The sequence below is a fragment of the Peromyscus leucopus genome, chromosome 11 (genome assembly GCF_004664715.2).
Source record: "Peromyscus leucopus breed LL Stock chromosome 11, UCI_PerLeu_2.1, whole genome shotgun sequence".
Classification (NCBI taxonomy): domain Eukaryota; kingdom Metazoa; phylum Chordata; class Mammalia; order Rodentia; family Cricetidae; genus Peromyscus; species Peromyscus leucopus.
In genome coordinates, this window is record NC_051072.1 from 14,400,587 (window position 1) to 14,417,121 (window position 16,535).

Below are 16,535 nucleotides of genomic sequence, written 5' to 3' on the forward strand. Positions count from 1 at the left end.
TCACATAAACTTCTATGAGGATAACTATAGTGTAGACATCATCACACTGTACACATTTCTATTCATATGTTCAAGTGAAATAAAACAGTATGGACTGGAAAATAGGTAAGCATGCTTCAGATCTTCACCTCTTCCTCTCTCTCTACTCCTCCAAATCCAAGTTTCAGTCTCATCCACAGCTCTGTGGCAGACCACTTGCTTCAGCTTTCTTCTCGCCCCACTGCCCTCTCCCTATTTCTAGTGGATCATACAACTTTGCCCTCCCACTTTTCTTCCCCCCAACAGTTGCTTTGATTAGACCCCTAACTCCAGGGAGAATTCCCTGCGAACCTGCAGGCCACTCCAGTTAGGAAAGCAGGTAGGCTAGTTTCAAATCTTCATCCCTCCATTCATTTCTACAAATTCAATGCCCTCATCTCATCCTCTGCTCTGTAGCAGACCACCTGCTTCAACCTCTTCTTTCTCTTGACTCCCATCACACTGATCTCCTCCAACTGTCCTCTCTACTCACCCTGTTATCCTAGGCCCTAGCTCCAGCTGACAGTCTCTGGGAACCCACCAACCAAACCTGCCAGAGAAGCAAGTAGGCAAGCTAAGAACATAAGCAATCTTTAGATCTTCACTTTCTCTTCACTTTCTGCTCTAGAGGTCCACAGGAAACTCCCTGCCTTCCTCAATCATTTGGACCCTTTCTGGACCCTATAATTAAGTTTCAGCTTCCAAAATGTAGAATCATATTTCCCAGGAACCTGCAGTGGCCACACCAATCAGGATACTAGAAGAATGTCCGAACCAGAAACATGCAGCCACTACACTCTCCTAACAACCAGAGAATGGACAGAAAACAAGGAACAAAACGTTAACCAACAAGACAGGACCAGAAATCAGCTTCTAGAATTATAATCTCCCTAAATCCAGATGCCTGGATTCCAAAATCAAAACAACCAGAACAATATGTCTCCATTAGAGCCCAACAACTGTACCATATCAGGCCCTGCAACATAAATAAAGCACAAGAAAAAAAGACCTTGAAATAACTTAATGAATATGATATTGTTATTTAAGTCCCTTAAAGAAATTTATGAAAAGATGAACAGTAGGGGAAAATGATTAAACAGTTAAAGACCTGAAAGTGAAAAAGAACTAATAAAGAAAAGAAACAAAATGACAGAAATTTGGAAATGACAACTTTAGGAACTTGAACACAATCTTAGAGGCAAGTCTCAGTAGCAGAATATAAGGGACAGAAGAGAGACTCTCAGCACTGAAGACACAATAGAAGAAATAGAAACCTTGATCAAAGAAAATGTTAAACCAAAATAAAAAAAAAATCCTGTGACAAAATATCCAGAAAGTCTGGGACCCTGTGAAAAAATCAAACCTGAGAATAATACCAATAAAGTAAAGAGAAGAAACCCACATGAAATATTGAGAAAGTATTTCCAACAAATCATAGGAGAAAATTTCCCTCACCTAAGAAAGGAGATATCTATTAAGGTACAATAATCACACAGAACCCTAAATAGACTGCATGAGAAAAGATCCCCCTTTCACAAAATAATCAAAACACAAAATGTATAAACAGAGAAAGAATATTAAAAGCTGCAAAGGAAAAAGACCAGGTAACATATAAAGGCAGACCTATTAGAATGACCTGACTTTTCAGTGGAGATTCTAAAAGTCAGAAGGACCTGGACAGATGTTCTACAGAGTCTAACCACAGATGCCAGCCAAGATTAAAATACTCAGCAAAATTTTCAATCACCATAGATGGAGAAAGTAAGACATTCCCTGGTAAAATCAAATTTAAGCAATGTCTATGAAAAAAAAGATCTAGCCCTATAGAAGGCACTAGAAGGAAAACTCCAATCAAAATAGGAAAACCACACCACCAAAACACAAGGCAAACATAATTCCAGATCAGCAAATCAAAAGAGGGAAAGCACACACACACACACACACACACACACACACACACACACACACACACACTGCAACAAAATAACATGGATTAATACGCATTTCTCCTAAATATCTCTCAACATCAGTGTTCTCAATTGCCCAATAAAAGGCACAGACTAACAGAATAGATGGAAAAACAGGTTCCATCATTCTGTTTTATCTAAGAAGCACACTGTAGCACCAATGATAGACATCACCTAAGAGTAAAAAAAAAAAAATAGACAAAAGATATTCAAAGCATATGGACCTAAGGAACAAGCGAGTGTAGCCTTTTTAATATCAAGCAAAATAGACTTCAAACCAAAAATAATTAGAAGAAACAGAGAAGGACACTACATACTGATTAAAGGAAAAAAAAATCCACCAAAAGGACATTGCAGTTCTTAACATCTATACACGAAACAGAAGGCCATCGAATCTTGAAAAAAGAAACACCATCACAGCTTAAACCACATATTGACCCTCACACACTGATAGTGGGAGTTACTCAACTCTTGCCAATGGATAGGTAATCCAGACAAAAAATAAACAGAGAAATGATTAATCTAATTGATGTTATAAACCAAATGAACCAAGCAAATATTTACAGAACATTTCACCCAAACATAAGAAAATACATGTTATTCTCAGCATCCTATGGAACTGTCTACCAAACTGAGCACATAATTTGACACAAGTCTCTACAGATACAAGAGTATTGCAATATCATCTTGCATCCTAAGTGACCATCTGGGATTAAAGCAACAACAACAACAAAAATATGATGCTAAAAGGCTCGTGGGAAATGAACAGTCCACTACTTGATGAAATACCATCAGGATAGAAATTAAGAAAGAAATAAAAGACTTTCTAGAATTGAATCAAAATGAAGAAATCATATCCAAAAGGAGTGAGTAAAGAGTAAGAAATGATCAAACTCAGTGCTGAAATCAATTAAATAAAAACAACCAAAAAAATCCCACAAAAATAAAAAGATGACAAATCGATGAAGATCCACAAACTCTTGTGCAAATTAAGTAAAATGCATGTGAAGAAAGAATATTAAAATTAACAAAATCAGAGATGAAAAGTGAGGTGTAAGGGCACTGAGAAAATCCAGAGAAACATGAGGATATGATTTAAGGAATCTAAACGAATGATAATTTTCTTAATATACACAATCTGCCAAATTCAAATCATGATCAAATTAGCACTTTTTAAAAAGACCTATAACCTAGTGAAGTAGAAGCAGTCATTAAAACTCTACCAACCCTGAAGAACTCAGTGCCATATACTGAATCTAATAAACTCTAATTATAACACTGTTTTACTTACTACATATCTAACATATATTTACTGAATATATATTTCTTCTTAGTTTAAATTTATGTAATGGATATATAAAATCATAAGAGTGCCGACTCATGACTTACATATATATATATATATATATATATATATATATATATATATAACATATATGCATATAGGTCTTACATGGAAGTTTGTGTAATGTGTCTATAAGGTTAAATATGTATACTTTTGTTGTAGAATATTATTTTAAGATGAGTTACATTTGTTTGTGCTGTGGAACATTTGTTTAATGATGCAAAGATGTGTTGCATTCATTTATGTTGCATTTGTTTAACTCTGTGGAGCTGTGTTATTGTGCCTGTCTAAGACACCTGATGGCCTAATAAAGAGCTGAACATCCAATAGCGAGGCAGGAGAAAGGATATTCAGTGCTGGCAGGCAGAGAATAAATAGAAGAAGAAAAGAAGAGAGGAGATGTAATATGAATTGCTAAATGGTCTTATTAATAAAAAAAAAAAATTCCGGAGCCAGATATTGAGGTGAAAGCTAAAAGATCAGAGGAATAGAACAAGCCAGCCACAAGTTCTTACCACTAGTAAACCCTCAACCAAAGAGAGATACTCATGCCTTATATACCTTTCCGTGCCCTGCCATCTTATTTTCTATCTCCACCCAGCTACATCACTTCCTCTTTCTGCCAAGCTCTATCACTTCCTGTCTGTCTATACAGCCATCTAGACCTCTATGGTTAACTAGTGCTGGGGCTAAAGGCTTGTGTCCTCACTTCTGGCTCTGTTCCCTGTGTGGCCTTGGACTCACAGAGATCATGATGAATCTCTGCCTCAGGAATGCTAGCAATAAAGGCGTGTGCTGCCACTGCCTGACCTAAATGTATAATATAGTGGCTGGCTTTGTTCTCTGATCCCCAGGCAAGCTTTGTCAAAGCACAAACAAAATATCACCACAGGAAGAAGGAGCAAGAACAAGGAGACAAGGATGCTAGGGCCCAGCCAACCAGCCACACAGTCACCCATGGAGTAAGGGGGAATGACAGATATGCAGAAGTAAGAAAAGGAAAAAGCCCAGGGGAAAAAGGTAAATGTGATAATCTAAAGTTAAGAAAAGCTGGCAAGAAACAAACCAAGCTAAGTCCAGGCATTTATAAGTAAGAATAACCCTCCATGTGTGATTTACTTGGGAGCTAGGTGGCAGACACCCAAAAGAGAAACATCTGAGAAAAAGATGTAACAAAGAGTAAAAGAGGAAAAAATAACCAATAACATACTTTCTCAAATATTAAACATTTCTTTACAAAAAAATGTTTTCAAATTCATTTGTCAGCTTTTAGAAATATAGAGGATACTTCTTTAGCTAGGAAAAATTTCTTCTATGGTTTTATTGAAAGCATTTTCTGGGCCTTTGAGCTGGATTTTTTTCTCTGTCCTTTATTTCTATTATTCTTAGATTTGGTCTTTTCATGATGTCCTAGATTTCCTGTATGTTTTGTTTCAGGATTTTTTTTTTTTTTTTGGTTTAACATTTTGTTGTTGTTGTTGTTGTTGTTGACTGATATATCTTCAATGCCTGAGATTCTCTCTTGTGTTTCTTATATTCTGTTGGTAAAGCTTGTCTCTGTAGTTCCTGTTTGAATTCCTAAATTTTTCCTTTCCAGAATTTTCTCAGTTGGGGTTTCTTGTACTGATTCTATTTCTATTTTCAGGTCTTGAACAGTTTTATTCCTTTACTTGTACTTTTTGTGTTTTCCAGGACGTTAAAAAGGGGATTTTATGAGCCGGGTGGTGGTGGCGCACGCCTTTAATCCCAGTACTCGGGAGGCAGAGCCAGGCAGATCTCTGTGAGTTCAAGGCCAGCCTGGACTACCAAGTGAGTTCCAGGAAAAGGCGCAAAGCTACACAGAGAAACCCTGTCTCGAAAAACAAAAAAAAAAAAAAAAGGGGGGGGGTATTAATTTCCTTTTGAGGACCTCTATCATCTTCATACAGGTGATTTTAAGGTCTTTTTTTTTTTTGTCTTTAAATATTCTGAAATATTCTGGTACTTCTGTGGTAGGACAGCTGGCCTCTAATGGGCACATATTACCTTGGCTCTTATTGGTTGTCTTTTTAAGCTGGCATCTAGACATTGGAGTTGGGTTGATTATATTACTAGGTGCCGTTTTCTTGATTAGTCTTCATTGAATGAGTGTTTTCTTCTTTTGTTTCTGTTTCACCTCTGTATTTTGGGAGAGTCATGCCTGCCCTCATGTTGCATGGTAGGCTTTGGAACTGATAGTTGAGGAAGCTGAGGGTTCCCTGTAAAATGTGTTTCTGGCTATGGGGTACAGACGTTTAGGATTTGAGATAAGTTAGAGGTTTGATGTGGTCTACAGGAGAGAGGAGAGCAGATTGTTCATCAAGAATATGCTCATTTGGTCTCTGTGGAATGGGGAGATACAGACAGTGAAGTGAAGTCACCACAGAGGGTCTGCTATAGTGCTTGAAACAGATTGGGGGCAGGGTCTAGAGGAAAAAAAGAAGGAGGAAAGATCTACAGGGCGCCCACCTGCTTTCTTAGAAGGAGCTGTCTGTAGTGCCTGCTGGAATTGGGGGTTGGGATGAAGTAACAAGTAGAGAGAGGAAGGTTAGAAGGATCTGTGAGATCCACAGGAAATGGAAGCAGGGAGGTGGGCAGGGAAGCGCTGTCTCTGATGTTCTGCTGCAGAGTTGGGGGTGAGATTAGGAGATTGGATTTGGGAAGAAATCAATGAATGTCTTCAGGTGGCTTACCTTTTTCTCTGGCCTCCTCAGCTGGTGTGTTCCCAATGAATGTCTGCTGGTGCTGGAGGCTGGGATACTGGATACTGGGATGAGCGGCTGGAAGGAAGGTTAGAGAAGACATTTGCAATTTGTTTTGGATGGGGTCAGAGTAGAAAGGGAGACCACAGAAGGTTTTCTGTGAGAAACCTGGACATGGTACTGTGGGGATTAGATCTGGGGGAACAGAGCCACCCTCCTCCATTTCCTTTGCATCAGTTCCTGCCTTCAGATTCCTGCCCTGCTTGAATTCCTGTTCTGACTTCCTTTGGTGACTAACAGTGATGTGGAAGCATAAGCCAAATAAACCCCTTCTTCCCAAGTTGCTTTTGGTCATGTGTTTTATCACAGTATTAGAAACCCTAAGACACTTACTAAAATGATCCATCCCCAGTTCCACACAGATTGTTACAAAGAGCAAAATTTAAACTTTTCCATGGCTGGAATGTACACCCCTTTTCTTTTTGTTATGAACTAATGAGCATCCATTTCCATATTGTGTAGTCTATTGCAAAGAATACTGAAATAAGATGGGAATTCAAGTGTCTCAGTGACATCATAGTTTTATGTCCTTTGGATATACATTTGGTGTAGAATTCTCAGATTAAACAGAAGTTCTACATTAAAAATTTTGGATAAATCACTTACAATATTCTCACCACAGCCAAAGTAAGCTATACTTCTGGCAAAAGCATTCTAGGACCTTTTCCCACCTCACTTGAACTTGCTACCATCCCTCTTTCTGATAAATATACCCACAGTGATGAGCAAACATCTCTTCATTTTAAGTTGCTTTCCTTAATAACTACTGTTGAGTGTTCTTGCTCCTGTAAATCTTATAATTGTTTATTAAAGTCACTTCCTGCTTTATTCTTTTATTTTTGTATTTGTTTTGTGGTACACAAATACATTTGTTCATGTTTACACATGAAGTGCACTGAGCATTCACGTGTGTACATGTTTATGTGGATGCCAGAAATTGACAGCATGTGATGTTTTCAATCATCCTTAAACTGATGTTATTGGGATAGGAAATTCTCACTGAACCTGGAGCAGTCATGATCTCATAATTTGTTTCACCTTGTTGGCTCTAGGAGTACAGATGTTCCTACTGCACCTAGATATTATTTTAATGTTGGGCATATCAACTCAGTTTCTAGTACTTACACAGCCAGTATTTGACCAACTAAGTAAGCCCCTTCGCTGACCCATACTTGTAGCTGGAAGTTTTTCTGTGTTCCACCTGGGCCCTGCTTTAGGGTCAGGAGGAATCTCTCGTACCTGCATCCCACAGCTGCTTGGTCCCAAATAAACACACAGAGGCTTATATTATTTTCAAACTATTTGGCCTAATAGCTCAGGCTTCTTGTTAGCTATCTCTTACATCTTAAATGAACCCATTTCTATAAATCTATACTTTGCCATATGGCTTGTGGCTTACCAGTACTTTTATACTTTGCTTCTCCTGGCCACGGCTAGCAGTGTCTCTTCTCTGCCTGTCCTTTCTTCTTCTGCCTCTCCCCTAAATTTCCTGCCTGCTTCTAAGCTGCATTGCCATAGGCCAAACAGCTTTATTTATAAACCAATCAGAGCAACACATATTCACAGCATACATAAAGATATCCCACAGCACATACTGCTTGTTTCTTACTTCATTGAGTTTTAGAATTCTTTATATATTATGGACACTAAGTCCATTCCAGAAGCATAATTAGGAAGTATTTTTTTCCCATTTTCTGGACCACCTCCACATTCAAGTGTTTGTTTTGGTAGGTAGATGTGGACTTAATGTTTTGATATTTTGATGACTGACTTGTACATTTTTCCATCCTACCTCTATTATTGAGTTTTTTTTTTAACCAAAAAGACCTCACTCTTTTCTTTTTTTTTTTTTTTTGAAGTTTTTAACTGACCTATATTGAAGTTCCTTGATTTGACTTTTGGATATGCCTGCTATATTGATGGCTATATCACAAGAATTCTTCATTTCATGACACTTTTAATAATTTCTACAAATCCCTTTTTGTTATGCGCTAGGGCCCATCTTTCTATTGATATCAGGTATCTATTCCACTACATATTAATATTGCTTGCATTATGGACACTCACAAATTAATTATACTCACTTTAAATATTCTAATAACTACAACATCAGTATCATAAGTAAATTTCAGAGGAATGTCTCACATCCTGGAATACCTCTCTTTACTCTTTAAATGAGTTACTCATTCTACAAGCCAGGGCTAATATGCCACATCTTTGCCCTCCAAGTCACTATACTGCCAACCATAGAAACTCCTGCTTTGAAAGTGTAAATTGCTTTAATTAGCTCAAGTGTTTATTTTTCCCTTGAATTAACTTCAGTTCAAATGATCATTATAATTATAAGTATTATCTAAAAACATAGGAATTGACTCATAATTGTAGAGTGATATTCCAAATTTTTCGTAGGATCTAGCACGGGGGAAATCTCTATCTTTAGACACATTTCTAATCTGAAGTCTTTTACAGTGGTTACCCAGAAAAGCCTATAGTATACAAGCCATAAGTCACTCTGCCAGAAAATTCTCCTTGGCTTGAAGCTTATGTTTTGTTTCTGCTCAGCTTTTAGTTGACTGGAGAATCCTCACACTAAATTTAGAAGGTAATCAGTTTACTCAAAGTTAAAGAATTTAAACTTCAACTTTATCCCAAAACACTTTCCAATTTGACACATACATTTAGCCACACCTGTAACTTCAATTTGATTGGCTAGGTCCTTACACAGTGTCCCACAATGCTGCAGTATTTCCTTGTATTACATCAAACTTGGTAGTCAGAACAGGTAAACTTAATGAGCCACTTTTTATTACCACCTACCTCACATTTTGGAGTTGTTCTATGCTTACTCTAAAACAAATGTCATCTATACTTCCCTTTATATTATCTGTATTTACTCTTGACTTGTCTTATTTCCTGTTTCTTTATCTAACTGTTTTCCACAGAGAATGGGATCATCTACAGAATGTTTTGTAGAAACTCTGAACTCTTACTTGAAGCAGACACACATTTACTTTTGTTCTAGGATGAAATTGAATTGCTGTATGATATTCTAAAGATATTGAAATTAAATTCTTCTTATCTTGGATAGCTACTTTTGTCAATGTAGCCATGATTTTTGTGTGTAGCTGTTCAGGCTCTTAATGATGATTTGACATATTTATGAAGACCTTCTAATATCCATACTCTGAGGCTCCATATTCTGTTTTTCCTACAATCCAGCTCTTTTTGCCTGCCAGTGGTTACTTTCTCGTAAGAGTCTTTCAGTCTCCTTTTAACTACTGCATCTCAGAGTGAATAAAAAAAATAAAGTGATTTTAATGCAGGTTATAGAGTTGTCCTTTATGGATGACTTCTTAGGAATTACATCTTCAATTACCAGTCCCTCTGATAGTTTAGGACTCTATTTTATTTAATGTTAAATTTTTAGAACAGTGTCTTTCTCCTTGATTTCTGGCCAACTTCTGGCTCATCTGCAGGAGATTTCAATCAGATTAAAACATTACATGAATGAATTTCACCTAAAGTGCTTCCGTCCCTCCCCTAAGGTTATATTCATTTAAATTTATAGTTAATGTTCTTTTCCTTCAACTGCTGTCCTTACAATGGTTTTTAATGTCTTGCTTCGAATATGTGAGTTTAATTGATTTTTCATGTCCTTGAGATCATATTTTATACAGAGGTCACAATTTCCCTTTAAAAGATATTTTCTAATATTAGACTGTGTTGCTATAATCAAACCAAAATGGCCCATTAACATTTACTGAACATGCTAACCAATATTTAGGTAGCATAATGAATAACAGTTATTGTAATGTTTGTCCTCAAATTTCAAAATAAACTTTGAAAATAAATTATCCAATGTTCTGCATATTGCACATATAGGAATTGCCAAAATAAACACATATACTTGCACATATTTGTTACAGGTAGAATTTTTAACATCTGCATGCTAAGCAACTAAGATTTGAATCTGAAATGTCCTCCATGTTGTGGATACTTGGTCCAGAAGAGTAGAGGCAGATCATTGGTGAAGGGGTTTTGAAGGTACCATCCACTCATAATTCTTTCCAAGGCTATTGTTTCCTAGAGGAGCTTCTGTCATGGAATTCCCCTACCATAAACCTAGGCTCTCTGCTTTGTCTTCTTCATCATGAACTCCAAGCTCAAATAAATCATTCCTCCTTTATATTCAGCATGCAGTCCTTGAAACAAAAGTGAATAGAGAAAATTGCTACATGGGAGGTAGTAATGTTGCTGTAGATAAATATCATGGGGTGGTTCTTAGGCCCTTGGAAAAGATTCGTGCACAGATTTTAGAAGTTGGGGCAGACAGGCTAGAGAAACTATAAAATGCCAGAAGTTTCTGTGGCAGTTCCGGTGGTAGCTTTGAAGACATGAAAGTTAACAGAAACGAAAATTAAAAAGATGTTTGTGAGATTTCAGGAATGAACAATGACTGTTAGAAATTGAATTATAGGTTATTCATGTTAAATTCATGTAAAGAATATATAAATTCCAGAGATACGGTGTAGTTAATTTGTAGAGGAAACATCATACTTAGTGGATAGAAGAAACATCAAAACAACAGAGCAGTCAGACTGTGTCATGGTTATTCCTGACTGTTTTTAGCTAGCTTGAGAGTGAGGATTACAATAGAATGGTCTATGGTGAGCATAAACAATGCTTAGAGGGGTTTGATTTACTGAGGAAGACTCTTAGGAGGGCAGCATGAGAAGTTTTGAAGTCTCCGCATTAGTGGGTATGCTAAACTGTTGTGATCTTAGCAGTATGGAGCTTCAGTTGAGGAAAGACATAAGCAATAAGAGGAGCTAGCTCAAGATAGGTCCTATTGGAAATGAGAAGGTCTGAGGAACATGGCTGTCCACATCTACTGCAGTTCACATAGTGACAGCGCATGTCCCAGATGTCAGACCCAAGGCCAAGTAATTGAATGTTAATGTCTTTAGATCTATAGTGGTTTTTGTCTTTTTTTATTTATTTATTTTTTTTTCTGTTACTGTCTTGTGTCTCTAATTTGGGTCATAAGTGTTTACTCTGTGCCATTGTCTACTAGAAGTAACATCTGTTTGGATTGTACAGAGACATAGAATTCAGGTATGTTTCATCCAAGTCTCATTAGAGACTTTAGTATTTAGAGCTGTGTTATAACTTGAGACAGTCTAGGTAGGAATAAGTAAATTACCATGTGATATGGCTGCAGACCTATGGACACTTGGGAAAGGGCAGGCTGCTTGAAGATAGCATCCTTGGCAAATGCTTTGAATCTTCATTCAATAACTGATGGCTCTATTTTAAAGGGTATGTATACTTCATACTGTAGGATCTGATTGACAGAAATAGGTTACTGGAAGCAAGGGGAACTTTGAGACTTATGCCTGCTCCTGATTCCTGTTACATGCAAAATTCCCAGTCTGCACATTGAAAGGAGTCTGACACTTGGTCTTGTCTAAATGGACAGAGATATGCAAATTTGCCTTTCTGTTGAAAATGGACTGTGTCCCTTAGAAACAATCAGCCAAAGTAAATCTTCTTTTGAATTGTTTCTGTCAAGTGTTTTGTTCCAGCAACAAGAAAGGTAACTAATTCAGAAGGCATTATATGCCTCTCAATTTCCACGATTCAAAATCAGTACAAATACTATTTGCCAAATAATGTGTCCTAAATTATCCAAGTTATTTTACCTTTAAGTTTTATTTTAATTTACATCTTCAAACTAACAAGTTCTTCAATGACTATTAACACTCACTGATATTTGAAACACGATTTAACGCTAGTCTTATTACTGAATATATTTCTTCACTCTTTTGAGTCATGTACATTAGTCATGCCACCTCATCATGAGCACAAAATTTTAAGGGAACTACAGTTTTTTTTTCAGAGTTCACATTGGCATTGAAAAAAATGTATTCTCAAATAAATAAAATTCTGACCTAATGTTTGTCTCTTTGGCATTGATAGTTTCCTCTATTTTCTCTCTTCAATTCACCCTTTATAAACATGCACTTGAATAGGTTCTGCAGATTGTACTTTCGTCAATTAATGCTATATTTTTGTCTAAGATCATATCATGACATTGGAAATGAACTAAGTTGCCAATAACCATTAGTAACTGAGAGGTAAGCTTGTTATCTTGCTTTTTTCCATGTGCTTTGTGTATAAGCAATGAATTTAGTATGAATGCTTCTATATCTTGCAATAGTTTCAGTAACCAAATGTTAACACTTTTGAATATTAATTCTAGCTGATATATTTTGATATCATGATTGCATTAAATATTTTAGTAGACGCTACAATCTCAGATTGCATATACTTCTGTGGTTGAGAATATCCATTGTGGAAGGAATAAGGCTGTGAGAAACAAACTCTAAAACTTTCAATTTGATAAGAAAGGATGACAGTTTTGTACATTGCCTCAACAATCTGTATTTAAAAAAATATTCCTTAATAATCTGAAAAGTTAGTTAAAATAGGCATTTTTTTCCTATGGGGAAAACAAGTCTAGGATTTCCTACTTTCCCCCAAATTATTTTACAACCTTTCAAACTGTGAAATTTTGTACTGCAATAATTAGATGGTGATTGTAAAGAAGAAGGACTGCACTTTATTTAGTCTTGCATACTAAATAAGCCAATATACCATAAATGCTATCCCTAGACACTGAATTTTCAGCATCTGTAAATGTGTGAAATCCTTTTAAAGGAACGTATTATATTCAGCCTGTGATATAGATTCCTTACCTTCACAATAATGACAAGAACATAAAATACTTTTCATGGCATGTTTGTGATTATTATGATGAGATAATGAAATTACATTTCTTTCATACTTGCTCAGACTTAACTCTAAGGAATTTTAATCACGCATAGAGATTTTCAAGGATTCAGAGTATAACTAAATGAAAGCTTCAGAGAGATACATCAGGTTCTGATCAATTCATTTTTAACTGCTGAAAAATATATAGTAGACAGAGGATAGAATTAGGGAAAATTTTAATTTAAACATGTTAAATACAAAAACTTTACTTATTTGTTTTTGATTTACAAGGATTACAAAGTACATATTATTAATGATTATACAGGGACTATTTTTATTTTTTGTTTGTTTGTTTGTTTTGTTTTTAAAGATAGGGTTTCTCTGTGCAGTCCTGGCTGTCCTGGAACTTAATCTGTAAGCCAGGCTGCCTCTGCCTCTCCCGAGTGCCGGTATTAAAGGTGTGTGCCATCATGCCCAGCCGTGTATTCTTGGAGCTCACTTGGTATCCCAGACTGGCCTCGAACTCACAGAGATCCGCCTGCCTCTGCCTCCCGAGGGCTGGGTTTAAAGGCGTGCGCCACCACCGCCCGGCTGTTTCTTCTTATCTCACATTCTATTGTAAGGATGATGATGTGGAAGAGGACATGATGGTCGGTAACTGCATTCGACTGGATCTGTAATCAACCAAGGGATAGACTACTGGGGACATCTGTGATATTTTCTTGATCAGGTTATTTGAAATAAGAAGGTCCACTCCCACTGTGGGTGGTATCTTTCAGTGGCATCCGATATAAATTGAATTTCTAAGAAGTTTTACTTTCTTCCTCCTCTTCCTCTTCTTCCTCTTCCTTCTTCGTCTGACTTTACTGTCTTGACATCTTGCTGTCAAGTATGTCTCTTGTTTCTGTCACCATTAGTGCTGTTGCTTCTGCTGCCTTTTGCTGATACCAGAATCTAATTTCTTGATATTTTCTTTCTTTTTTTTTTTTGCATCTTAATATATCTTTTCTTTTTTATATAATTTGATTTAATATTACATATCAGCCACGAATCTGTCCTCCCTCCTCCCGCCCTCCTCTGCCCTCCCCCCAGCCCACCCCCCATTCCCATCTCCTCCAGGGCAAGGACTCCCCTGGGAATTAAACTCAACCTGGTAGATTCAGTCCCGGCAGGTCCAGTCCCCTCCTTCCAGGCTGAGCTGAGTGTCCCAGCATAGGCCCCAGGCTCCAAACAGCCAGCTTGTGCACTAAGGACAGGTCCTGGTCCCACTGCCTGGGCACCTCCCAAACAGTTCAAGCTGATCAACTGTGTCACTCATCCAGAGTTCCTGATCCAGTTGGGGGCCCCTCAGCCATTGGTTCATAGTTATGTGTTTCCAATCGTTTGGCTATTTGTTCCTGTGCTTTTTCCAATCTTGGTCTCAACAATTCTTGCTCATACAATCCCTCCTCTGTCTCGCCAATTGGACTCCCGTAGCTCCACCTGGGCCCTGGCAGTGGATCTCTACATCTGCTTCCATATTTTCAATGTGAACTAAAGAAGCAGTCTCTTTAGGTATCCTCCCAGGCTTTTGCATGAGACCAAGACTTCTGAGGCATCTCAATCCATAGACAGAGTAAGTAACAGGCATTTCAATGAGAAGAAAGCCATCTTTGGAGTACTTAATAAGTATCCTGTAATCTGATCTAATAAATCCTCTTATAATAAGTACTCATTCTCTTGACTCTGTTCCTCTAGAAAATCCTAACTAATATATCAGGAGGATCTTCCTAGGTTCCATTTTCAAGTGTTTGTAATGAAACCTGCAGGGAAAGATCCTCAGTATTTAGGAATGATGTCCCTGGGCACTGATTTCCCAAATGTCATAGTTCTCTCTTCCTATGTTCTTACTGGGGTGAACAATCCACTAGATCCTATCCTGTAGAGCTCAGGAGGACCATGAGGTCTACTATAATATTGATGGATTAAATTCGTTGTCACTCTAGGACATAAGCTTGACAATGTGGCCATTTAGTATAATGCCAGTCTAAGCATTAAGGGTGGAAGAATGATGTCACTGATAAAGGCCCTAATGACAAATTGATACTAAGTGTGAACAGGATGCCCACTGAGGGACACAGGTCTTTAATTTTTCCTCACCACCCCCTTGACATAATCACATTTGATAGTTTACTCCAGGCTAGATTTTTGACCAGAACATTTGTGATAGGCATGCAGATTTACACCTGTGAACATTTTTTTTTTCCAGTTCGGTTGTGAACTTTCACCAGGTGTGACAGTACAAGGGACACGGATGATATTCAGGGAAATCCCAAACCTGCCATGTCTCTGCTCCCCTGAGGAACAGTCTGGGTAGTATAGATGGCAAGGAATATTGTCAAGAAGCCCTCAATGATGCCAAAATTGTTATGGATGTTCTTGGCAAAGTTGGAAACAATTGATCACATAAGAGGCATTGCTAAAGACCTTGAGAGAGATACTGGATTTCTCATTGTTTATATTCATCTACATTGGAAGAATCAGAAGAAAGGGGCAGACAGAATTCTTTTGACACCACACTTTAACAAAGACCCTGGCTTCTTCCTGGTAGTAATGAAAGCAGTGTACTCAAATGTTTAACAAGCACAACTTTCACTCTGCTTGATAGTTGGAGCATACAGCTCCAGCGAGATGGAGAGAGATGGCTTTTCCATTACTCTTGACTGGGCATAGAATTTACAAGTGACAGAAACATGGAAACCATGTAGATTAGACAGCTTAGGGATCATCAGTGGCTAAAAGGCCTGAAAAATCCTTGGTGAATATATGTACAACATGGCCAAACCTGTTCACTCAGACTCTTCCCATTTTGTTTCAAATATACGATTGGCACTTCACTGGAAGATAAAGCTCATTGATGGACAGTAAGGAAGAGAATGCCTAGACGTTTGAGTTATGAAAACAAAATACTTAACATTCTAAAGAGCTCAAATAAATAAAAATCTTGAAAGCATTTTGACTGCAGGTTTTCTGTCTTTTAGATTTAGATTTTGAAGTAGCTATCTTCTTGATTCAATCATAAGTAGTGAAGTTTATATATAACAAGATAGAAAAACTACCTTTATGTTGCTATGCAATTTATATATTTTATTTCAATTCCCACCTGGCATTGTGGGTATGAACGCTGTTTATGCAGTTTTACATTTATAATTTGACAAGTAATAAAAATTTAAATGAGTAGAAAATATGAAATACTGCTATATGTTGATCAATTTATAGGAAAATCTTGCCATGCAATGTGGTTAAATTGAAACAATGTTTGGAAAGCTCTATTTTAGAAAGCACAATTCTCCCAAGGCATGCATATGGAACTTTATTCCAATTGTGTTAAAATTTTATTGGAAACAAATTATTTTCAAATTTTTATTAATATTAACCATACAGAATAATGAGACTTTCATTGTAATCATAATATTGAGTGGGCTGAAATATGATTTTGCTGGAAGAACATAATACTGGATAAGTTTTTCATGTAATTCTCTTTAATTCCTAACTCTCAGTGGATTTTTGGACTTACAGCACATAGGCAAAATAAACAAATAAAAGCAAACATCCCCTAGCCTTTAAATCATGAGCTAATAATCTTCCTGCATTGTAGCTGCTTTCTTCATT

The 16,535-nt window shown here is 37.1% G+C and overlaps 1 long non-coding RNA gene across 1 annotated transcript in view; it reads left to right on the forward strand.

Annotated features, from left to right (window-relative positions):
• LOC114697814 overlaps positions 1–16,535 on the forward strand; it is a 47,667-nt gene that overhangs the window by 12,403 nt on the left and 18,729 nt on the right. The gene's annotated exons all lie outside the window — the stretch shown is intronic.